At 44.0% G+C, this 12,602-nt stretch overlaps 1 protein-coding gene across 2 annotated transcripts in view; it reads left to right on the top strand.

Annotated features, from left to right (window-relative positions):
- The window catches only part of grik4 (glutamate receptor, ionotropic, kainate 4), a 408,097-nt gene that overhangs the window by 11,299 nt on the left and 384,196 nt on the right, over positions 1 to 12,602 (top strand). Inside the window, exon 1 of one of the 2 annotated variants that reach the window (XM_061782687.1) lies at positions 11,995 to 12,469. The exons of the other annotated variant lie outside the window; for it this stretch is intronic. The gene's annotated coding sequence lies outside the window, so the exon portion shown is untranslated. Of the gene's footprint in view, positions 1 to 11,994; positions 12,470 to 12,602 lie in introns of those variants that run through there. 2 annotated transcript variants of the gene reach the window in all.

The raw sequence follows: 12,602 nt of genomic DNA on the forward strand, positions 1-12,602 counted from the left end.
GTTTTATGTTTAGGTTGACAGTCAACTGCAATTGCGAGTGGCAATAAACAGAACAGCCACTTTTTTGAAAAATTATTCGCTATAAACCGAAATGCTCCTGCTTGTTTTGAAGTGAGCTGAGTTGAGCTGAGTTGCGCTCACTGTGACCATACAGCGCTTGTATCTCAAATTTTTGCACATAAAAAACTCAAGCTGGGTCACTCGTATTTCAAGGCACCACTGTATTGCAGGAATCATTCATGTTGCCGACAACCAAAATTTTATTTTTAATTTTTTAAAAATAAATAATAATAAAATAATAAATAAGAAATGGCGGCACGGTGGCCGACTGGTTAGAGCGTCAGCCTCACAGTTCTGAGGTGCGGGGTTCAATCCCCGTCCCCGCCTGTGTGCAGTTTGCATGTTCTCCCCGTGCCTGCGTGGGTTTTCTCCGGGCACTCCGGTTTCCTCCAAAAACATGCATGAATTGGAGACTCTAAATTGCCCGTAGGCGTGACTGTGAGTGCGAATGGTTGTTTGTTTGTATGTGCCCTGCGATTGCCTGGCAACCAGTTCAGGGTGTACCCCGCCTCCTGCCCAATGATAGCTGGGATAGGCTCCAGCACGCCCACGACCCTAGTGAGGAGAAGCGGCTCAGAAAATGGATGGATGGATGGATGGATGAAGGCAATAAATGAATGTGGAATATCTTGCTACTCTGAATCTGTTGCGTCATTGTTAATACTGCCTGATTTACGTCCCTCCGCGTCGTCCCCAAGAGATCTCAATAACTCAATCAAGATCTCGACCATGGTAGACGTCACCTCTCTCCCTTTACGTATTTTTTTACGTCATCATCTGCGGACGTTGAGAAAAGCACTGGTAACAAGCGAGAAGAAAGTACACATACAGTGTCTTTCTTCAAATTTTTCTAAGGACTTTTTATCAAGTAGAGTACAGATATCTGAAAAATCTACTTAAGTACAATAGTGGAGGAGATCCGACATTGTCAGCCTGCGGTCCGCACAGAGGCGACCACGAATATGTGGACCGTTTGGCCCCCGGGGGTGCTTTTGGGACAACAAACTGTTATGTGCTCACACTGTCAACATACTGCACGAGGTGACTCAACAAGGGTGCAAAACGCTCCACCTGCTGCCTGATTCATCACTGATGAATATTTAGTAAGTAACTCGTTGAAGCCCTGTCTAAAAGTGACATCAATAATGCAAGATTCTTTCAAGGTGAAGGCTTTTGCTCCGTGGACATGCATCAGTTTTGTCCTGTATGTAATATACTTATTGTGTGTGTTTGTGTGCATGTGCGTGTGTGTGCGCGCGCGCCCGCACGCGTGCGTCATGTTATTACCCAAAGGGTAACATCATGGTGCAGTATGATTTAGCAGCAATCATCCATAAACACCGGGACATCATCATTGGCCATCTGCGCTGCTTTGCTGTGCGTTTGGACGACCACCAAGACAATAATGTGATTAATACACTGCGTCACATACTGACCCACTTCACTGTCAAGCAGCCGCCGCATTACATCCTCACATAGCAATTTCAACTTTTGAGCAACTTTGCAAAAAGTCTTACATCTTTACTGTTGCCCTTCTGTCATAAGTCAAGCCAATGTTGAAGGTACAGAACGTTGTCGATTCAACTGAAGCCGGTCTGGCAGGCTGCTATTATAACTCATAACCTATGCCAGCAACATTTCTTGACCAGAAGTCTTACCTTGTAATAATGCAACATTGTTCGTGGTCATCGTTTATTGTTTCTGACTGCCTCCAGTCGGGTGGATGTTAACTTCGAGCTCAGGGCCTACATCAACAAACCTTGACCTCTGCTTTTAGTGGTGCAAAGCATCAAAGGATCCTGTGGTGTAACAGAGTTATTTTACAAGCGCGTTTTTATTGTGAAGGCCGGACTTTACCGCTTACAGGATGTGTTACACCGCGTGTGTTGCAGAGTGGACTGACTCGTTGCCAGGAATTGTGAAATGCACCTTACCGACTGTTGAACCATTTATACAAAATACAACAAATCTGACTTGAATGTAGAGCCACGTGCATTAGTTCTGCATATTGTGTCGGTACACAATTTTAATAATTATAGCATTGTATGTGAGGATAAAGCATTACAGAAAATTGATGGATGGATGAGCTTCATTCATTGGGTGGGGGGCACAGCGGGGTCAGACTCAGTGTTCCTGGGGTACTGGATCCTGCTTCTGCAATGTAAATTGGAGGTAAGACACTGAGTGTTAAATTGAGGTGAAATTGTATGAATTAGACATTTCTGCCCCCATTTAGTGTTGCTGCTGGGACAGTACACTCAATATATCACGTATGTGGAAGTGTTTATAAAAAAAAAAAAACAACAGTATACTAAAAATAAGAATGCAAATACAGCCAGCAGAAGAGGTTTTAATCTTTAAAAAAAAAAACAACACATTTTAAAACATTTTTGTTTTCTAGATTAGATTAAACATAAAGAGGGTGGTTCTGTCTCATGCAAATACCCAGTACGGCTTTCGTTACCATGTCAGATGGTAGCGGCACGAAGGCGTGTTGCCAACTTGGCAACTTTATTTCTGTCTTTGCGACTTTTCCAACTCCCCCACAGACTCTTTAAAAACTTTTAAAAACTTTTTTTTTAAGCGATGCGCAAAAAATCCAGCAACCTTTTCTGACGATATTGGAGACTTGTAGAGCAGTGATTCTCAAAGTGTGGTAAAAGTACCACTAGTGGTATGCGAGCTCCCGCTACTGGTAACCGAAAGAATCACTGCCTAAAGTTCAGTTGTATTTAACTTTAAAGTTCAAAACATTTGCATTTAATCTTTAAGAATTGCTTGTTTTAAAGCATTAATTTAGGTAAAAAAAATATGTAACTTTTAAATGGAAAACATTTTAATTTACCGGTACTCAATATGAGTACTGTTTTTTTTTATTTATTTTTTTATTTTTTTTAAAATCTAATATGGCTATCGGAAAACTTTACTAAAAGGAAGGAGAGGGTTGTTTGAGGACACAAAGGAGCCTGTCAATGCATCACAACTTGGAATGCAAATGAGGGAAATTGCTGACAATCCCTGTCCTGATTTGTCAGTGATGTATATTCCCACTCCGTCCACATTGCCAGCTCCAGTCAATCAATATGGCAGCAGGCGACAGACCCGACCATTCTATGACAATGTGTCCAGTGCTGTGAGCTGCGCCCTTTTATATTGACATTTAGGCATCGGGAGCTGGATTCACAATTCGCAGCCGTCCAACCCACAATTGTTAATGAAGCTTCAGGCACTGAGTGTAAATGCAGCCCTATGCGGGGCACAAGCCAGTGCAAACTGTAGGCCGGTCCCAAGCCCGGATAAATGCAGAGGGTTGCGTCAGGAAGGGCATCCGGCTCAAAACTTTGCCAAACAAATATGAGCGTTCATCCAAAGAATTCCATACCGGATCGGTCGTGGCCCGGGTTAAAAAACGTCCACCACCGGCGCCGTCAACCGGTTGCAGAAGAAGTGGGACACTGAGAGGACCGAGGAGAGGCGAAAGGAATACATTGATATGCGACATATTGCAAACGTAGAGATGGCAAAAGTCAAACAGGAGGCATATGATGACATGTATGCCAGGTTGGAGAAAAGGAGAAAAGAAGATCTATACTAAAGAAGGAGAAAAGGATCTATACAGGTTGGCCAGACAGAGGGATAGAGATGGAAAGGATGTGCAGCAGGTTACGGTGATTAAGGATAGAGATGGAAATATGTTGACTGGTGCCAGTAGTGTGTTAGATCGATGAAAAGAATACTTTGAGGAGTTGATGAATGAGGAAAATAAGAGAGAAGGAAGAGTAGAAGTGGTAAGTGTGGTGGGCCAGGAAGTGGCAATGATTAGCAAGGCATTAAAGAGGATGAAAAATGGAAAGGCAGTTGGTCCTGATGTCATACCTGTGAAGGTATGGAAGCATCAAGGAGAGGTGGCTGTGGAGTTTTTGACCAGCTTGTTCAATATAATTGAAGCGTGTGAGAAGGTGCCTGAGGAATGGAGGAAAAGTGTGCTGGTGCCCATTTTTAAGAACAAGGGTGATGCGCAGAGCTGTGGGCACTCTAGAGGAATAAAGTTGATGAGCCACACAACGAAGTTATGGGAAAGAGTAGTGGAGGCTCGACTCAGGACAGAAGTGAGTATTTGCGAGCAACAGTATGGTTTCATGCTTAGAAAGAGTACCACAGATGCATTATTTGCCTTGAGGGTGTTGATGGAAAAGTACAGAGAAGGTCAGAAGGAGCTACATTGTGTCTTTGTAGATAAAGAGAACGGCTATGACAGAGTACCCAGAGAGGAACTGTGGTACTGCATGTGGAAGTCTGGAGTGGCAAAGAAGTATGTTAGAATAATACAGGACATGTACGAGGGCAGCAGAACAGCGGTGAAGTGTGCTGTAGGTGTGACAGATGAATTTAAGGTGGAGGTGGGACTGCATAAAGGTTCAGGCCTGAGCCCCTTCTTGTTTGCAGTGGTGATGGATAGGTTGACAGATGAGGTTAGACTGGAATCCCCGTGGACCATGGTGTTTGCAGATGACATTGTGATCTGCAGTGAAAGCAGGGAGCAGGTGGAGGAACAGTTTGAAAGATTGAGGCATGCACTGAAAAGGAGAGGAATGAAGATTTGCCAAAGTAAAACAGAATATATGTGCATAAATGAGAGGGGTGGAGTCGGAAGAGTGAGGTGACAGGGAGAAGAGATAGCAAGGGTGGAGGACTTTAAATGCAACATAACCAGAGCAATGGTGAGTGTGGTTAGTAAGTGAAGAAACTGGTTCAAGCAGTTTGGAACGTGTGGAAGAAGGTGTCAGGTGTGTTATGTGACAGAAGAGTCTCTGCTAGGATGAAGGGCAAAGTTTATAAAACAGTGGTGAGGCCAGCCATGATGTACGGCTTAGAGACAGTGGCACTGAAAAGACAACGGGAAGCAAAGCTGGAGGTGGCGGAAATGAAGATGTTGAGGTTCGATGTTTTGGAGACAAAGTTCGAGAGAGCAGACTTCGATGGTTTGGACACGTCCAAAGGAGAAATAATGAGTATATTGGTAGAAGGATGATGAGGATGGAGCTGCCAAGCAAGAGAGCTAGAGGAAGACCAAAGAGAAGGTTGATGGATGTCGTGAGGGAAGACATGAGGGCAGTTGGTGTTTGAGAGGAGGATGCAGGAGATACTGTAGGCTTACATGGAAAAGGATGACGCGCTGTGGTGACCCCTAAAGGGACAAGCCGAAAGGAAAAGAAGAAGAGGGACTGAGTGTATTGCTGTGTCCACTGATGTTATTGTGACACAAAAACAGCTACACCACTGGTTCTCATAGTTTTTACACCAAGTACCACCTCCAAATATACTTGGCTCTCCAAGTACCACTATAATGACCAACTTTAAATTACAGTAACGTGATAGGCCTCAGTGTTCATAAAAAATGAGACAGCGGTTTTATTCCTAAAAAGTATCCCTGTATTTATTATTGTTTGGCACTGTAACATTATGCACATTTTGAACATTAAGACTGCGCTTCAGAAAAACTGTCCTTAAGGTGTTAGGTAAAAATAAATGAACAGTTCTAAAAGATGAAATGCAAATGGATTGTACATTACTTAAAAATTAAACACAACTGAAGTGTTATTAAAAGATTTAATTAAAAAGAAAAAAAAAGTACCGTACATTAATTCATTCATTTTCCATACTACTTATCCTCACTAGGGTCGGGGGCATGCTGGAGCCTAGCCCAGCTGACACTGGGCGAGAGGCGGAGTACACCCTGAACTTGTCGCCAGATAATCGCAGGGCACATATAAAAAAAGAACAACCATTCACACTCACATTTACACCTACGGGCAATATAGAGTCTTCAATTAACTTACCACACGTTTTTGGGATGTGGGAGGAAACCGGAGTACCCGGCGAAAACCCACGCAGGCACGGGGAGAACATGAAAACTCCACATGGGCGAGGCCGGATTTGAACCCCGGTCCTCAGAATTGGGAGGCAGATGTGCTGACCTGGTCTTTCACCACGCTGCCAGTACTGTAAATGGGGGGGGGGGGAATCTAAAGGACTGGCTTTTGAATTTTTTTTAAACAGGCTGTATGCAATGCCACAAGCTGTTATGTGTTACTGGTACATTGAATTTTATGTTTTAAATGTTGTAAATTGTATTTGTATCTAAGTCAGTTATTCTTTTCCATACCACTAGAGCGAGCCCGCGTACCATACTTTGAGAATCATTGAGCTAAACTGTTTAACTACTGTAATGGAAATTTAACAGAATCTACACGTGATCAGATAATACCTTTTGCCCTCATGGTGAAGCGGCATATGGCCCATCATGCAAGGCACTGTTGCAAGTACTGTATCTGTAAACTATTGTTTGTGATCCCGAGGCGCCTCATGTTTAATGTTGTGTGTAGTTAAGTGTGACAACAGCAACTGTTAGTCAGTAGACCTTGTATATTGGATTTAGTAGATCTGCTCTGTACAATCTCTGTTCTTTCTTGCAAGAAATGAACTAAAGAGTTGCTTTATCCGAAACATTAATTAATGAATATTAAGTCAATTGGGTTAGTTCCACACACATTGCCTTTTAGTTCATAGGTGTGATATTGATACTGGTTATAAAGAATGTTAATTTTAGTCTATGCTGCGGGCTGCTAAGAAAATGGATGTTCATAATTTAGACACCTTTTATTTAAACCATGCAAACATTTTTGAACCAGCCCCCAAAAAGAATCTGACTCGAGAATTGTTTGGAACCGGAATTGAAATAAGGAACCGGAATCGGGACCAGAATCGCTGAAGTTCAAACGATGTCCAACCCTAGCTAAGAATGTCTTGGATCTGAAAAGAGTGTCACATCGAGTGATGAGGCTGAAATTGAGGGTGTTATGTAATGTAATTAGTGGCTATGATCCACAGGTAGGATGTGACTAAGAGGTGAAAGAGAAATTCTGGAAGGAGCTAGACAAAGTAGTTCTGAGCATCCCAGACAGAGAGAGAGTTGTGATTGGTGCAGATTCTAATGGACATGTTGGTGAAGGAAACAGGGGTGATGAAGAAGTAATGGGTAAGTACGGTATACAGGAAAGGAACTTGGAGGGACAGATGGTGGTAGACTTTGCAAAAATTATGGAAATAGCTGGACTGAACACTTTCTTCCAGGAGAGGCAGGAACATAGGGTGACCTATAATAGCAGAGGTAGAAGCACGCAGGTGGATTACATCTTTTGAAGACGATGTCATCTGAAGGAGGTTACTGATTGTAAGGAAGTGGTAGGGGAAAGGAGCTTCCAGAAGACGGCACCACTACAGCCAAGGTGAGCAGAGAGACAGGCAGGAGAGTACTTGGTGTATCTTCTGGTAGGAAAGGGGGAGAAGGAGACTTGGTGGTGGAACTTCAAAGTACAGGAAATCATACAAGAGGTTAACTAAGAAGAAGTGGGACACTGAGAGGACTGAAGAGAGGAGAGAGGAATACATGGAGATGCGACGTAGGGCAAAGGTAGAGGTGGCAAAGGCCAAACAAGAGGCATATGATGACATGTATGCCAGGTTGGAAACAAAAGAAGGAGCGAAAGATCTATACAGGTTGGCCAGGCAGAGATAGAGATGGGAATGATGTGCAGCAGGTTAGGGTCATTCAGGATAGAGATGGAAATGTGTTGACTGGTGCCAGCAGCATGCTGGATAGTTGGAAAGAATACTTTGAGGAGTTAAAAGAATGAGGAAAGTGAGACAGAAGGAAGAGTAGAAGAGGCAACTGTGATGGATCAGGAATTGGCAATGATTAGTAAGGGGGAAGTTAGAAAGGCATTAAAGAGGATGAAAAATGGAAAGGCAGTTGGTCCTGATGACATTCCTGTGGAGTTATGGAAGCGTCTAGGAGAGGTGGCTGTGGAGTTTTTGACCAGCTTGTTCAACTAAATTCTAGCAGGTGAGAAGATGCCTGAGGAATGGAGGAAAAGTGTGCTGGTGCCCATTTTTAAGAACAAGGGTGATGTGCAGAGCTGTGGGAACTATAGAGGAATAAAGTTGATGAGTCACACAATGAAGTTATGCGAAAGAGTAGTGGAGGCTAGACTCAGGACAGAAGTGAGTATTAGTGAGCAATAGTATGGTTTCATGCCTAGAAAGAGTACCACAGATGCATTATTTGCCTTGAGGGTGTTGATGGAAAGGTTTAGAGACGATCAGAAGGAGCTACATTGTGTCTTTGTAGATTTAGAGAAAGCCTATGACAGAGTACCAAGAGAGGAACTGTGGATGGTGATGAGGTTAGACTGGAACCACATGGACCATGATGTTCGCAGATGACATTGCGATCTGCAGGGAGCAGGTGGAGGAACAGTTAGAATAGTGGACACATGCACTGGAAAGGAGAGGAGTGAAGATTAGCCAAAGTAAGACAGAATATACGTGCATAAATGCTACCTGAACAACATGTCATGGCATTCGTGTGTGTCTGTGATGGATCTCCCTCTGTGCGTTCTGTCTGTCCTGATGTATGCTCATGTGATTTGGCCACTTAGTTGGGAGAATAGCAAACAGCCTACTAGATGTCCGACGTGGCTCGCTTTATCCCACAGGGGGCCGATGAAAAATTAATATCAGCTCTACCCACATTAGTAGTATACGCAAATATCCTATTACAACCCAATTTTATATCCAGCCGCATATAATAGGGAGTCGATGATGGAGTCCCACTTGGAGCATACTGAATCCCCTTTTGCACCAATAATAGATTAATAAATTACTTAACACAGGAGCGCAAAATTGCATTTGTGATCTGCGCAAATCGTCAAGCGCCTTTCTGCTGATTGCGGGATAATGCTTTCATTCATCGTTGAGCCTATGACGAGGGCCCTGGCTATTTCCCCACTAAGGGTCAGCTCTGTGGAATACAGTAGCTGTAACCCAGGAATGACGCGAAACAACAACTAAAAAGATTAATCCGTGATGTGCTATGGAAGAAAACATCCCACAACTGATGTTGTTCCCATCACGCTTGAACGTGACAGGAATGCAGCTCCTGTCAGCTGTGTGTTTAATGGTGAGGCTCATCTGTATGTTTCTCAAGGCTTTGAGAAACATACAGATTGTTGCATGAACTGAAGAAGCCTGCTCGGATGAGTTGCCAAACGTCCTCTAAGACAACCACAACAGTCCAGTTGCGATTGATTTAAATGCACCGAGAATATTCACAGGCCATATTTAGTACATTGAGACGATAGAAGTAAAACAAAATGTTAAAAAAAACACGTGACACACGCAAAAAAAGTACGGAGGTTTCCCTAGTATGTACCAGCCAAAGTACATGGAGCTTCATTATTATTATTATTTTTTTCGGTATAGAAACAACACTGTGATGGCAATACAATCAGGGAATGTCTTGAAAGGCTCGAAGCTGATCTGCAAATGTCAAGAGATGGTTCCCTGTGGTTCTTCCCAAATCTCTCAGCACCTTTAGCTGTGGTATATTACGACAACACACACACACACAGTGTGGCACGGTGGCCGACTGGTAAGAGCGTCAGCCTCAAAGTTCTGAGGACTGGGGTTCAATCCCCGCCTGTGTGGAGTTTGCATGTTCTCCCCATGCCCGCATGGGTTTTCTCCAGGCACTCCGGTTTCCTCCCACATCCCAAAAACATGCATTAATTGGAGACTCTAAATTGTCCGTAGGTGTGAATGTGAGTGTGAATGGTTGTTTGTTTGTATGTGCCCTGCGATTGGCTGGCAACCAGTTCAGGGTGTACCCCGCCTCCTGCCCGATGATAGCTGGGATAGGCACGCCCGCGACCCTAGGAGAAGCGGTTCAGAAAATGGATGGATGGACATTACGACAAAACGATTCCTATGCTTGATACAAATTGCATCCATTACTCCAGGTTATAACAAAAACAGGTGACCATTTTGTGCATCCCTCATCAGAAGTGTACACTGCAGGATGAACCATTGAGGCAGCCACAGTAGTGTGACCTTCATGAACTCGCATTCCCTCCCACCCACACGTTGACAGGTGTCAAAGTGCAAGGTCGAGGTTGTGGGATGTGTGTTGATGGAAGGTAAGCGGGATTACAGAGGTTACAGTGTACTTTTCACCCGAGTTAGAGAGGGAGAACGCTGCTGCTTTGTGTGAATGATACTCATCTCATAAAAATATCATAGCAGTGGACAAATTCTGTAGATGTTCCAGTTCGATAGTAACAGTAGACGTAGTAGTAGATGTATGGATGGCTATGTTGTCAAATGTATTGATTTCCAACGCAGTCGCCTCACATACAGAAGCAACTATCCATTGGGTTGGATAATGCTCTTTCAGAGCCACCAGATGGTGCTGTTGTAAAACGTGTTACTTTGTCATGTAAAGTTAACCTCTACATAGCTGCAGTGCCCCCCCCCCCGTGTTTTTCTTCTAAACTTATTCTTTGTTATTTCCTGAAAAACTTGCTTATTCATTGTTTTTGTGCTCAGGTCAAAGCCATGTTTTACAGAAAACTATTGCTTTGGCGTCATCTGGTGGGATCTTGGTGCCAAGCACCTGTGTTAAACTGAGGGGAAGCGCTTCATCTAGTCAGTCAGGCAATACCTTTGTCCACTGATGCCTCACCAGGGTACCGAGCGAGATTAACATATTTATTCAAAAACATTTTGTGTAGGCTTCAGTTACTCTGTGATTTTCGTTGTTCGCGGGAGGGCTCGGTCCCTAACCACTGTAGTGATTCCACTGTGGGATAATTGTGCATAAGAAAACTTGTCTAGCAATCTTTATACTACCGTTCTTTAGACGAATGTTCAAATTGTGACTTCCTGTTCCTGCCATCACTCTTTGTCTCAGGTGTCTTTTTGCACAATTATCAAAAAAATAAATAAAAAATTATACCGGCATTACCAGATAACTAGCAACCCTTAATTGCTCAGTGACTGATTTTCTCAATGTCTTTATGTCTCCAAAGTGTTCTCTGTCAATTGACTGTCTGTTGTCGTACTAGAGCGGCTCCAACTACCGGAGACAAATTCCTTGTGTTTTTTTGGAGATACCTGGCAAAGTAAAGATGATTCTGATGTGTGGGGCATTTGTTACCAACTGTGTTACGTATACAGCTGATTGGAATTGTATTGACCAGCAGAGGCGGTCCTGGACCGGATGGCGCCCTTTGCGATGAGCATCAATTGCGCCCCCTTGGCCAATTGTCAATGAGGTGAGGGTTGGGTTGGAGTGCTGGCAGAGATTTTGTTTTGGTTTATTCTCAAAAGAGCAGCTCAAAGTTTATGTACCTTGTGTGATCACCGTCAATTGCGCACCTATGGCTGATTGTCAACGGAGGTGGACGGAGCGTGAGTCAGAGTGCCGCCCCCCGCAGAATGCCGCCCTCGGCGGCTGCCCATATTGCCCATAGAAACTGCCACTGTTGACCGGCACACCCTAATTTTTCAGTCAAACGTGGGACAGACATGTTTCTTCCTGTGCTTTCTCTGTTGCGTGAGGTGGCAGAAGAGGAAGGCACGTCCCCCAGTGGCCCCCCCCCTCCCATTCTGCCGCCCCTGGACTGGTGTCCTAATACTTTTGTACATAAAGACAACACAACAGTTCCCCCCCGCCCCTATTTTGGCTAATGTTGAGGGTATTTGGGGTACTGTTTCTTGGAAAAAGGAACTTGTCTTCTTGTATAATGACACCTTTAATGTTAAATGCTAAGCCACATGTTTGAAGAAGAACAGATCAGCAGATTGTTGTAGGATTATATAGAATACGTTAGCGAGTACGATTGCTTTTCACGCCTGGTCAGCTGTGTTGAGAGGAATGCACCAGTAATATAATTTGTGTGTGTGTGTGTGTGTGTGTGTGTGTGTGCGCACGCACGCGCAAAAGGAGAAGGCGCTCGCGCCTCCTGCGCTTCAGCTCAGTCTGCTTTGCATCCTTCTAGCGGACTGCAGTGGGGGCAGTCGAGATGATGGGACGACACACATACACGCGCACAGACATACATACGTACACACATATACACACATAACTAAACATGTAAAATGAGGTTTGGAGCATCAATCAATTTGGAGTGAGTGGAGGGGGGGGGGGGAAGCCAACAGTAAATGCCTTTTTGGATGTCGCTTCTGTTGCGCCTCAGTGGGATGCGGGATGCGCAGCATGACTGGTGCGCGCGTTCAAATAAGCCCAATTGATGATGTGGACCCCCGGCGATGTGATTTTACTGCGATGGTGAGCAAACATGCAACACTTCCTCGGCTCCGTACGGACTGCTCCTCTTCGGGGATGATGAGCATAGACTCTTTGCATATTTGGATCTTCACTTTTGAACAGGAATGAACAACATGTGCACAACACTTGGGCTTCTTTAATGTGCTCGTCTCTTAAGGAGGAATAGTTGTCTTTTTCAGGGCGGGAGAAAACAAACTGAAAGGAAAGAAAACAAGGCAGGTAAGATACTTTTTATTGTTTTATTAGCCTACTGCCGTACTTTGAACGCAAATGAAATACAATTTAAATCCCGTTTTACTCCTTCAATTTCGCCATTCATCTTAGTACCAGCCTAATTACTGCAGGAGTGCAA

This window comes from Phyllopteryx taeniolatus, chromosome 8 (assembly GCF_024500385.1).
Source record: "Phyllopteryx taeniolatus isolate TA_2022b chromosome 8, UOR_Ptae_1.2, whole genome shotgun sequence".
Classification (NCBI taxonomy): domain Eukaryota; kingdom Metazoa; phylum Chordata; class Actinopteri; order Syngnathiformes; family Syngnathidae; genus Phyllopteryx; species Phyllopteryx taeniolatus.